The sequence below is a fragment of the Chenopodium album genome, chromosome 8 (assembly GCF_948465745.1).
Source record: "Chenopodium album chromosome 8, dcCheAlbu1.1, whole genome shotgun sequence".
NCBI classification, from domain to species: domain Eukaryota; kingdom Viridiplantae; phylum Streptophyta; class Magnoliopsida; order Caryophyllales; family Amaranthaceae; genus Chenopodium; species Chenopodium album.
The window spans coordinates 4,925,682-4,938,030 of record NC_137841.1 but is presented as its reverse complement, the minus strand read 5'-3'; the positions used below and the strand labels follow the sequence as shown (position 1 = coordinate 4,938,030).

General features: G+C 29.2%; 1 long non-coding RNA gene and 1 pseudogene across 2 annotated transcripts; one reads left to right on the top strand and one right to left on the bottom strand.

The window, feature by feature from the left end:
- Positions 1 to 612: 612 nt before the first annotated feature.
- Positions 613 to 4,651, bottom strand: LOC145642655 (uncharacterized; annotated as a pseudogene). Its single transcript, XR_014115710.1, has 3 exons — positions 4,292 to 4,651; positions 2,369 to 2,436; positions 613 to 1,404 (listed from the first exon to the last, which is right to left on the bottom strand). The product of XR_014115710.1 is annotated as an uncharacterized LOC145642655 (transcript).
- Positions 4,652 to 8,028: 3,377 nt separating this feature from the next.
- Positions 8,029 to 8,953, top strand: LOC145555695 (uncharacterized). Its single transcript, XR_014091539.1, has 2 exons — positions 8,029 to 8,360; positions 8,741 to 8,953. It is a non-coding gene; the product is annotated as an uncharacterized LOC145555695 (long non-coding RNA).
- Positions 8,954 to 12,349: the final 3,396 nt, after the last annotated feature.

The following is a 12,349-nucleotide window of genomic DNA, read 5'->3' as shown; positions in this document are numbered from 1 at the left end:
TTGAACATAGAACCCAAATAAAAATAAATTCAGAATCTACACAAAGACTCAACATAAGGGCCCAAAAGATCTTAAGAATTCCAATGAAGGATTTATCGAAGTTTACGGGGTACAACTCATACAAGTCCACATACAATTCATACATGATACAAGGTGTGCTTACGAGGTGTGGATGACATATAATGTTCTACAATTATAAAGATAGTTTAGCCTGTTCACGAGTTCTCAAGTTCTACATTATGTATAATGACACCTAGTTATCTACAATTATAAGAAACTATCTATTTCCTCCATTTTTTTTTGTTGACATATTTCTATTATCACGCTTGTCAATGCATGTTTTGAACGGTTAATATCTATAAATATCAACATTGTAAAATTATAAAAAAAAAAAAAAAAAAAAGGTAATGTTATATGTAGCCCTAAGGGCTATATATAAGCATTAAATATACTCTTGGAAATTGTATAAAATTAGGAATTCATGACAAAAACACGCGTAAATCAGTGTTATTAGTGTTTATATTTTGATGATTTCTTAACTTTTTACGATTTTCAAATGTAAATTTAATGCTTATATGTAGCCTTAAGGGCTATGTATAACATTTCCCAAAAAAAAAAAAAGTGAATATTAATAAAAAAAATATATACATTGAAACGGTTCAAACAAGATTACACATGAATATATTTTATCATATCTATAAACCACAAAAGCGAGTCAAAATGTATTGTGTGAATAGTGTAAAAGTCAAACGGTGTCAACTAAAAAAAAACGGAGGAATTAGGTAGGTTCTTAGTTTCTTACATCATTTTTTTATAAGGTTGTTTCTCCGAAAAAATGGCTTTTAATAGGTAGTTTCTCACAATAAATCCTTTTAGTTACTGAGTTGTATCCCTTGAGACTTTACTTCTTGACGTCCTTTTTCAATTTAATACGAGCAACATTTTATGCAAATTAGAACATATGATCACTTTCCAAATGTCCTTTCCCTTTGCTGAAAAGAGCGCAAGGCTTGGAGGAACTCAGCTTCTCCAAATTCCGGTGCGGGAACTTGGGAGAAGTAGAGCTCGGTTTGGGCTAACTGCCACATCAAATAATCACTAACACGGAGGCGACCACCAGTTCGGATGAGCAGATCAGGGTGAGGCGCGCCACGAGTCCATAGCTCTTTATCAAACAAGGTCTTGTCGATGGCTTTGGGTTCAATCACCCCAGCCTTGACCTTTTCACAAATGTTCCTAGTAGCTTGCAATATATCTCTAGTCCCAGAATAACATATTGCTAGCATCAAGTCCAACTTCTTTGTGTGCTTTGTTCTTGTAACATCTTCCACTTGTTTTATAATGTCTTGTAAAGATTTGGGGAGTAGCAATCTTTCTCCAATCATCGAAACTTTTATTTCTTTCCTGCAATTTCATAGCAAACATGTAAATAATGTAATGTATTCAACAAGCCAAGTGTGAATAACTTAAACAAATATACCAACTTTAATTTTAACTACCCTTTCTACCCTTGGCTTACTGAATAATATATATATATATATATTTATATATATATATATATATATATATATATATATATATATATATATATATAATAATGGAAATTTTGTGAAAAACTACCTATTATAGTCTAGAATTTGCGAGAAACTACCTATTAAAAAAAATGTTGTAATTGACTACCTAATTTTCGAAAAATGTTGTAATTTACTACCTTACGCCGGATTATGAAGGAGTTTGACCAAAGCTCTCCGGTGTTGACTTGGTCACGTGACCATCATGTGACACTTAATGACCCTTTTCTTTCACCAAGTGTCACGTGACTAAGTCAATGCCGGAGAATTTTGGTCAAACTTCTTCATAATCCGGCGTAAAGGTAGTAAATTACAACATTTTAAAAATTTTAGGTAGTTAATTACAACATTTTTTTTAATAGGTAGTTTCTCGCAAATTTTGGATTATAATAGGTAGTTTTTCACAAAATTTCCTATAATATATGGTTTGAAGATTAGTGATCAAAAATCAACTTTTATAATCTCTACTAATTAAGGTAAATTAGAGTCAAATATATACAAAGTATATAAAGGTTAAAATTATATATGTATTAGTAAATGCATGTGCCAATAAATGTGCCCGTGCTCAGATTGTTACGTACACTTATCTAGAACCAATCAACAAAAGGAAATATGTAAGTATGTAACTTTTCTTCCACAATATAAACTATAATTGACTTTTTACATGCACCAGCTACACTTACAAAAGAATACACCATACATGCATTAAAGATAATTAGCATGATTTGCAAACTATTCAAGTAACAATTAAGATTAGGGTGCTGCCAATCTGCCATAATGGTAAATATATACAATACCTTACAAAATTCTGCAGATTACTCTCTAAATATTTTTCAAGCTGCTCAAATAATAGATCGCTGGCGTCCTGCAATTCAATTGGAAGAAAATTTAGTGGAATGCAGCTGGATCAAATAACAATGTTCAATGAATAAATGGTTTTTTTTTAAAAAAAAATAAAAATAAACAATGTTTAATCACTTATGTACCGAGGCTTTCAGGTTGTTACATATGAGATTAATTAAAATGTGAAAAAATATTAAAGTAAAAACAAACATTAATTACACAGATACACGTGATTACATTATCAAAGGAGCATTTTTATTAACCAACAATAATTCATCACTCTAATAGTTAAATCTTTTATGCCTAGAGATGTCAAAAACCGACCCGAACTGTTTGGAACTATTCCAAAAAGGAAACGAACCGCTAAGAACCTGTTATTTTAAAACCGTGAACCGACCTACACGATTTTTTTAAACCTAAAACTGAACCGATCCGAATGTTTGAGAACCATTAATGAACCGTACCCGATATCAAGCCGAACTGATACAACCCAAAATCGAGAACAACCCGAACCGTGTACTTTTGAACTCGATAGCAACCCGATCCATTGTAAACCGAAATCGTTTAAACTTGACAAAAACCCGATAAACCCAAATTGTTTACAACCTGTAATTGGTTAGGATTGAACCGTTTATAACCCGTAATAAGTTATGATCGAACCGTTTACAACCCGTAATCGGTTATAACCGAACCGTTTATAATCCGTAAGTTCGTAACCCGTTATGACCGTAGATTTTTTTTTCTTTTTATTGGGTACATTTTATCAATAGTAAAACAAAAGATTTTTAATTTGAATTATAAAGTATTTACATTGAAAAGGTTTGGAATTTTGATGTCATTGAAACTCTTATGCTACAATATTATCGTCCTCTAACGAGTAATGGCTTATGGAAAACTATATTGTATTAAAAAAATCAAAAATCTAAATCAAAAGCTAACTCTAGATTTGTTAGTATTATTTGATCCTTAAAATCATTATACAAAAAAGGGACATAAAGTTAAATAACTAATTAATACTCCGCATGATCTAATGGAATAACTAATTAAAGAATATTGAAGATATACTAGACGATATACATTAACGTAACTCGTTTAAAACTGGCAAAAATAGTTGTCAAACCGACTAAGTTCAACTCGAACTGATTAAAACCCGAATTGATTACAACCCAACCCGATTAGGACCCAATATGTGTTGACCCAAAACCCGCTTTAAACTGACATACCCCGTTTTTAAACCGACCGAATTTAACCCGAATCGATTATGACCCGAACCGGTTATAACCCGACCCAATTAAAATCTAACCCGAAAAGAAACTGTAATAAAAATAAACCAAACTGAACCGACCCGAAATTATTTAAAACCGACCCGAACTGACTGTTAATAATTCCAACTCGTTAAAAACCGACCCGTTACAAATTGAAAATTGATAAACCGAACCCAAAACTGAATCGAAAACCCGATTGACACCCCCTAATTATGGACTAAAAAAGAAAAGAAACAAAAATGAATTATTTCTTCTTTGCAATTATAATTATAAAAACGTTAAACTTACAACAATCAACTATAAATAAGATTGAGTTAAATACTTAAAGTCAAAATCAGAATAACATGGAACACATTTGTGCAAACAACTGATACAATTAATTAGTCAAAAAATAATAGGAGTAATAATTAACGCAATCATTTTCAAACCAATAACAAAACAACCAAATTTAAGCAACCAAACTAGCTTCACGCTAATTACTAAACGAGGCCATAATCTCAACAATACAAATGACCAAGAGATCGAGTGGTTTAAGCTAGATAGATTAACTTGAGCTAACATACATAGATGAAATAAATAAATAATCAAAGAAGATAATAAAGGAACACTTACTTGTCCTCTTTGTAGGTTTTTGAAAGAATACATAAAAGTGGTGGCAGTAGAAACACCCCATTTAAGACAAAGGTCAGCAAAGAGGGTGTTAACTTCAAAGAAGGGATCATAATTTAGAGGTTTTCCTTGAGCCTTAAGCCACCTCCTACTACCATCTAATATTATTGCAACATGTTTTGGAATAAGCTCTTTCTTAAGATCAACCTCTAAGTATTTTTCATCATTTTGGTAGATGTGTTTATTGTTGTTTCCAAGTACAACTATTTTTGAGCGATAGCTTGAGTTGTTTTTGGTAAAACACAAGTAATTAAGGCTAGGCTTGTGCTTGAAACATGTACCAAATTGTACCAATCTTTGCATTTTTGGCCTTTTTTTATTTAACTTTTTTTTATTTGAATTTATTGACTCAACTTTGCTTTGCTGTTGTTGGAATTATGTTGGGTAATTGACTAATAAATGAGTGGTGGAGTTGTTGGAATATAATTGTGAAATTATTGTTGTAGGTCATACGGAAAAGGCTACACATACAATGGTCGTATGTAATGGCCTACATACAACCATTGTTGGCAGCATTTGATTGGTTTGTATTTTGGCCTTTTGGGGTTCACTTCCCTAATCTTGTTTCCCACTTTTTTTTTTTCCTCCCCTTTGATGTGGTAGTATTGTATGTGGGGTATTGTATGTGTAGCATCACTCAGGTCATACTCTATATATTTTTGCTTGGTAATCAGCTCAAGCGGTGATGGTTGTTTTTTTCATCATTCTTGTACTTGTCTTTAACTAGTATATATAGTGCCAATACTTCGTGTATGATGTTTGGCCAACAAAATCCTACTATGTTTAATGCATGATTAATGAATGATTATATTGTAGATTTGAAACTGAATGATTTCCTTTTTGGAAAATGATTTCCTTTTTTTTTTTTTTTTTTTTTTCCAAAAATGTATGATTAGTGAATGGTTAAAGCTGGTAATTTTTAATTTTTTTTTCTAAACTGCTTGAATTGCTTGATCAATGACTGAAATTTATTTATACAATATAATTTCAAAATTGATTAAATTTTTTTTTTTTTGAGATCAATATGATTTATATAACAAAAGGCAACCAAAAATGTTATACTATGTATAATTAAACATGCAAGTATTTTTAACACATAAAATATTATATAGCTATAAGCAATTAGTGGTTTGTGGAGGGGGATGTACCTTGTGCATGGTGCATCCGTTCCCAAAAAAAAAAAAAAAAAAAAAAAAAAAAAAAAAATTGACAGATGATTGTATAGAGATGTAAACAACATTTAACTAGAATGAAAAGAACATTTAGTTAAAGTGAAAAGAACATGTTATAGAATTGTAAAGATTAAAGAACATCTTGTTAAAATATAATGTAGTGAACGTGATAGTTTATGAGTGTCTATTTAAAAATAACATGAATTATATAATAAAAGAATATAAGAGATATAAAAAGAACATAGAGCTATTAATTACAATGAACATAACACTATCTTATAAAGAACATTAATATCTTCAACCTTTGTCACATTATTCTCAAATTTAACATCCATATTCATCAAATTTCAAAAAGGAAAATAATAAATGAATTTTATGATTACAAAATATTATATTTCAAATCTAAAATAACACAACTAATGAAAAATAAATATTGTACAAAATTTCATTCAAAATTACCTTCGATCTTTAATTTGATTAACAAATCCACAGATTTACCTTAATTAACAATCACTCCATTAACCAAACAATGATCAAAAGCACCACGAAACTCGATTTATATGCGCAACTGTCGTTTCCTATCGGTAGAATTTCTTTTTCTCTATAAATTTTCTATTTTTCTCTCTAAAATTTTTATTCCTTTATCTAAAGACTTCAAACAAGTGAAATTAAAATATGAAGAAATATTTAAATTTCAAAATTGAGATTTGGAAATAATTACCAAAAGTCTTCAATTATGGAACAAATGATTCATTTAAAAATTCAAAAGCTAGATGTTGTTTAAAAAATACTATTATGTTCTTTTTTTTTTTTTTTTGGCTGAATAAAAATAATATTCATTACATTATATTATCATGTTTTTTATTAATATTACGGATGTTCTTACATATATATAAAAAGAACATAAAGCTGGATTTTTTTTTTTTTAAAAAAAAATAGCTATATGTTCTTTACAAAACAAATACATGTGATTTTCTTTATAAATAGCTATATGTTCTTTAAAAACAACTATATTTTCTATACTGAACAAGTATATGTTTATTCCGCCTTTTTTTTTTGTAAAGAAAACCGATGGTGCATCTACCTCCATGGAAAAAATTTCAACATTTAAGGGAAAAAATGGTAGAGCCAAAATTCATAATCCCCACATCAAATCCGGTTTGTTTTATGATGTGATAATTGATTGATTTTTAAAATAATTCTCATTTTTGTACACGTAAAAATAGAGATATGGACACAAGATAAATAAATTTGCCAATTACAGCCATTTAAAGTTTATACTTGATAAATTGCAGTTATTTAAAAAGAATTTGTAAATTACAGCCCTACTAATAAATTAATACTCCGTACAAATTTTAAATGGGTGCAATTCACAAAATTTCTTTGTGTGTTGATAAAAATATTGAAATCTAGATATGTTGAATAAATCTAATTTAATTATGTTTTATTCCTAAATTTCAGTGTAAAAATACAGCTAAAGTTCAGTCAAATCATGACATTAAATCGATCTAGATTGTATAATTAAATATTCAAACCAAATCTCTAGATATTTCATGTGAACAAACCCGAGATATTTCTGTCATAATGACTATGCTTCTCATGGAGTCATGGATATATATATATTATCAATTTAACAATTTCTGTCATAATAGAGATGAGGATAGCCTACAATAAGGGTATAATAACGTCATGAACAACATTTTTATTATTGTTCCAAACTTGCAATATACGAAGTATTTGAATTGCATACCGTCATACCTTATACATAATATTTCCACCATTTTTTTAATTCGCTTGAAATTTTACACTAATCACATACACGTACAGTTTTATTTATTTATTTATTTATTTTTATCATCTTTTATAGTTATACATTTTAAAAGTGATAATTAGGCTCTAATTTGTTAAATTTGTCCAAAATATTTTTAAATATTATCAACTTTTAATAAATTTACTAGAACAAAGCTTATAAAATGTGCATTACTAACTATTTTTTTTTTTTTTTAAATGCATTACTAAGCGTGAACAGAACTTAGTGTACGTACAATGCGATTAAAAAATGGAGGAAATATCGTGTACTCCCTCTATCCCAAAATATAGTTTCCGTTTGACATTTTACGGTCTCCAAGACGTGTCTGCTACTAAAACTCGGTCAAATTACGACCATTTCTCTATGACCGTCATTAAAACGATCGCAAAATATGAAATTTACGACCGTTTTAAAAGCGGTCGTAGATCTACGATCATTTCAAAGCGGTCGCAGATTTGCGACCGTTCTGCAACCGACATTCAGCTATTAAACCGTTGCAAAGGTATTTCAACATTTTTTAAAAATAAAATAAGTGTGTAAAATAATTCAAAATAAAAATAACGCAATTGCAACTACATTCACAAATTGCGACCATTTAAGTATCGGCCGCAAATTTAGCGGTCGCAAAAAGGTTACTTTATTTTTTTTTAAAAAAAAGGTATAAAAGTGTTGTCAGCTCAGGTCCTAACCCTAATTCTCACGCCGCTTCTTCTTTCTTTTCTCTCTCCTCTCTCTCTTATCACGCCTCTTTCTTTCTCTTCTCCTCTTTGCTTTCTCTCTTTTCTCTTTCCTTTCTTCTTCTGGTCCTCCCTCTATTCTCTTTACATTGCTAGCTCGCCTGTCTTTCTCACCATAATTTTCTTCTTTGCTTACGTTCTTCACCGAGCAACAAACGAATTTTGCGTTATTCAATGAGCAACAAACAATTTATGGTGTTCATGATCGAATTCGACAATAAAAATTCCAGATCTGAAGTTTTCATGGTCAAATTTGACCATATTAACCCAAAGAGGATAAAATAATTAGAAAGGTATGTTGAAATTTCAAAAAAACTTAGTTTGTTTTTGTTATTTTCGATTATTGTGGTTTTGTTTCGTTCTTGTTCGATATTTTGGTTGAATTTATGTGGTTTTTTTTTCCGATTATATTAATGTGGGTTTTATTTATGTGAGTTTAATTTTTGTTTGATTTATTTATGTGGGTTTAATTTTTTATGTTTGTTTTGTCTATTTTCGATTTACGTGGGTTTTATTTTGTTTTTTGTTATATTATTTGGTCGATTTATGTGGGTTTAATTTTTGGTATATTTTTTTGTTCAGTTTTTGATAAGATTGTGTTTGATTTTTGTTAATATTGAGTTAGATTTTCATTTTGAATTTTATTCTTATTTTTGTTAATTTTTTATTTCAGGTTTGATTTTTGTTGTTTGTAATTTTGGTTTTTTTGGTTTGATTATTATGGTTTGATTTTGGTTGAATTTCGGTTTGATTTATGCCTTTTGGGTTGATTTAATTTTTGTTGATTTTTTGTAAGATTTTGGTTTGTAATTTTGTTTCAAATCTACTGGTTTTTTTCTTTGTTGATTTTGGTTAGATTTCTATTGAATTTCGTTTTATTTTTGTTTCTTTTTTTAAAAAATTTTTAGAGACCACCAATAGTTGTCACAAAGTTTAATATTTGCGACCGTCACAATACTAGTTGTAGTAATAATATTTGCAGCCGTTTTACTATTGGTCGTTGAAAATAAGGAAAATGTACTTCGACCGTCAACTAGTCGTAATAATGTATTTTTGCGACCAAGTAAATAATGACCACCGTATTACGACCGTTGACGATCACAATAAGTTTCAGCGACCGTTTAAGGCGGTCGCAAAAACCTAGCTTAATTTTTAGTTGTGTTCTTAAAACATCTATATCTCTATTTTCACACACGTGAAAAATGTAAAAACTTGAAATTAATATAATATAGTGATGAATCCAACAAGATCCTACATAACATATAATCTCTTATAAATTAACGAAAATCTATGGTTAAAATTTTCAATTTTTGACCCAAATAAATTAAATAAAAACTATATTTTGGGTCGGATTAGTTCTTATAAATGAAAATGATTGATTACGGGGTACCCACTTTCTACCAAGATCTTAAAAATGGTCGGTTAATCCTCTTTTGCTCTGCTGCTGATGTGCATAACAACGATTTAAATAAAAAAATTGTAGAGACGATTTACACTGAAATTTTGTTAATTTTTAGGTGTTAAATATATGTAAAATAGAAGATAATATAAAAAAATATAAGATATTATCATCATATTCTCGTAAATTAATTGATAGTTGTTATCTTATTCTTTACACTAGGACTCTTTAGGTTCAAATGGCCTAGAATAAGTCACAAGACCCCATATCCCCCATACTACCAATCATGGTAGGCACATAGTATAGAATAAGTCGACAAGGCCTCGTATATTAAAACCCTAGCCCTTTGAAGAGATGAATATAGATATCTACGAGAGTTACAATCTTGCAAATCATCAATAAAATTATTGTTTATGTATATTTTCTTCCCTCTCTCTCTCTCTCTCTCTCTCTCTCTCTCTCTCTCTCTCTCTCTCTATATATATATATATATATATATATATATATATATATATATATATATATATATATATATATATATATATATAATAAGCCAAAGAGACCCGTCAAAATAAGCCAAAAATACTACCTTAGAGGCGGTCTCTAGCGAGCGGTCTCTTTGATAAAGAGACTGCTTTATAATAGGCGGTCTCTAGAATGTGAAAGCTAAGACCGCCTCTCAAATATAAGCGGTCTCAATTTCCTGGAAATTTAGACTGCCTTTATAAGCAGTCTCAATTTTCAGAAAACTGAGACCGCATATCTTAAATAAGCAGTCTCTATTTTTAGAAAAATGAGACTGCAATTTAACATAACAGGTCTCTCTTTGGTCTCATTTTAAATAAAAAAAAAAGTTTTTTTATAATTACAATTCATCAATATTAACATTGATAATAACTTATTTACTTTTATTTATTTTTTCTATTATTAAATAAGAAGTAAAAAAATAATTATTTTATTTCATACATCTCAAAAATTACGTACAGTAATTAAATAATTATTTTATTTCATACACCTCAAAATATACGTGCAGTAATTAGTACAGATATCAATGGAAATTTAATACATAAATAAAAATAAAAATTCAAGAAATGATGCTATAAACTACCCAGATCTAAATAAAAAATTCTGAAAATGATGACAATAAACTACCCAAATCTTCAATCACAGATCTTCCGTTCAACTTGAAACTTGAGACATTATTTTGGAAACGAGGACTATAAACTACCCAGATCTTCAATTACAGATCTTCTTCAGTTTGTTACCTACAACCACAGATATAGGCATGTAAAAAAAAAATATTATAAAAAACAAATATTATTATCCAAAAAATAAATCATAACAATGAACAGATTGAAAAAGAAAAGAAAAAAACAAACATTTTTAAAACGAGATATAAAATAAATTCGTTTTCAATAAAAAAAAAATGAGAAATTGTTCAATTTAATAAGTAAAATATGAGAAATTGTTCAACTTATAAAAAATACCAGAACTTAAATCTAAAGTACTGAAATCAAAATTGAAAATGGAAACAAAAATAGAAAAACAAATGCGAAATTAATAAAGACGAAAATTACTAGATTTGCCTTAATATGAAAGAAGTAAGCAATAATAACTAAAAATACTAGATCTGACTATGAAAGGTGTTTTTAAACAAAAATATCATAATAGAATGGCAAAAATAGTTTCTGAAATGGAAACATTAACAATCAAACAAATAATCTATTATCATGGCTAAACTAAAAATCCGACTATTTATTGTTTTTAACAATAAAGAAGGAATTTAAAAACATTATTATAAGAAATTCAGATTTTTCATTAAGAAAAACAGGAAAAAAAGGTAAAGATCTAACACTTAATAATAAAAAATAATACAAAACTCACCTTGGCAATACATCTTGAAATTTTGAAATGACAGAGTAAGATAACTTCTTGAGATTGATAATGAAGTAAAGGATGAAAGTAAAATTTATTTTATTTTGTGCGAGATTAACTTAGAATCTAGAAAAAAATGAGCAAGAGCGAGATCGAGATGATGAGAGGAGGGAGAAGATAGAGAAAAGAAGGTGAAATGAGTTGAAACTCTGAGAGTGAAGGGCGGCGGAGGAGAAGAGAGAGAAAATGAAACGGTTTAGGGTTTGAGATTTAATGGGCTTATGGCTACCTGTATATGTGGGAGAATCAATTCGAGAGACCTGTTATTTAGAATAAAGGGTCTCTCTAATTTCTCACATTTTAAAAAAGCAACATTCAAGAATCAAGAGACCGGTTATTTTAATTGACCGGTTTTTTGGATATTACCTGAGACCCGTCATTTAAAATGACGGGTCTCTCTATATTCATCGATTTTTTAAAAAAATCCCAAGAGATCTATTTTCTTAAATGACCGGTCTCTTTGATATTTCGAGAGACCTGTCATTTAAGATAATCGGTCTGTCCTCTATACGAGACCAGTTATGCACTTAACGGTCTCTTAATTTGGGTCTCTTTGGCCATTTTTGTAGTAGTGTATTGCATATTTGAATGTTTATGGTTTACAAATACAATGATCATCGCCGAAAATAGTTTGCACTACTGAGAAAATAGGTGCTATGAATGCCAACCAAACTAGTACTCCCTCCGTTTTAAAATAATTGTTCCACTTTCTTGTTTCGACCGTTTTTAAATACTCGCTCCATTTCCTTATTTGAAAATCTTTTAAGATATTTAATTTATTTCTCTCACCTAATGGACCTAGCATAAATCATATTTTATTAATTTCATATTCTCTCTCATCCAATTCTCTCAAGTATTTTTTGCTTTTTACAATTTTTTATTCTTCTCCCTACATACCCACTACCTCCATATTGTATTACTTTTTTCAATTTCTCCTAAAATTTTGCG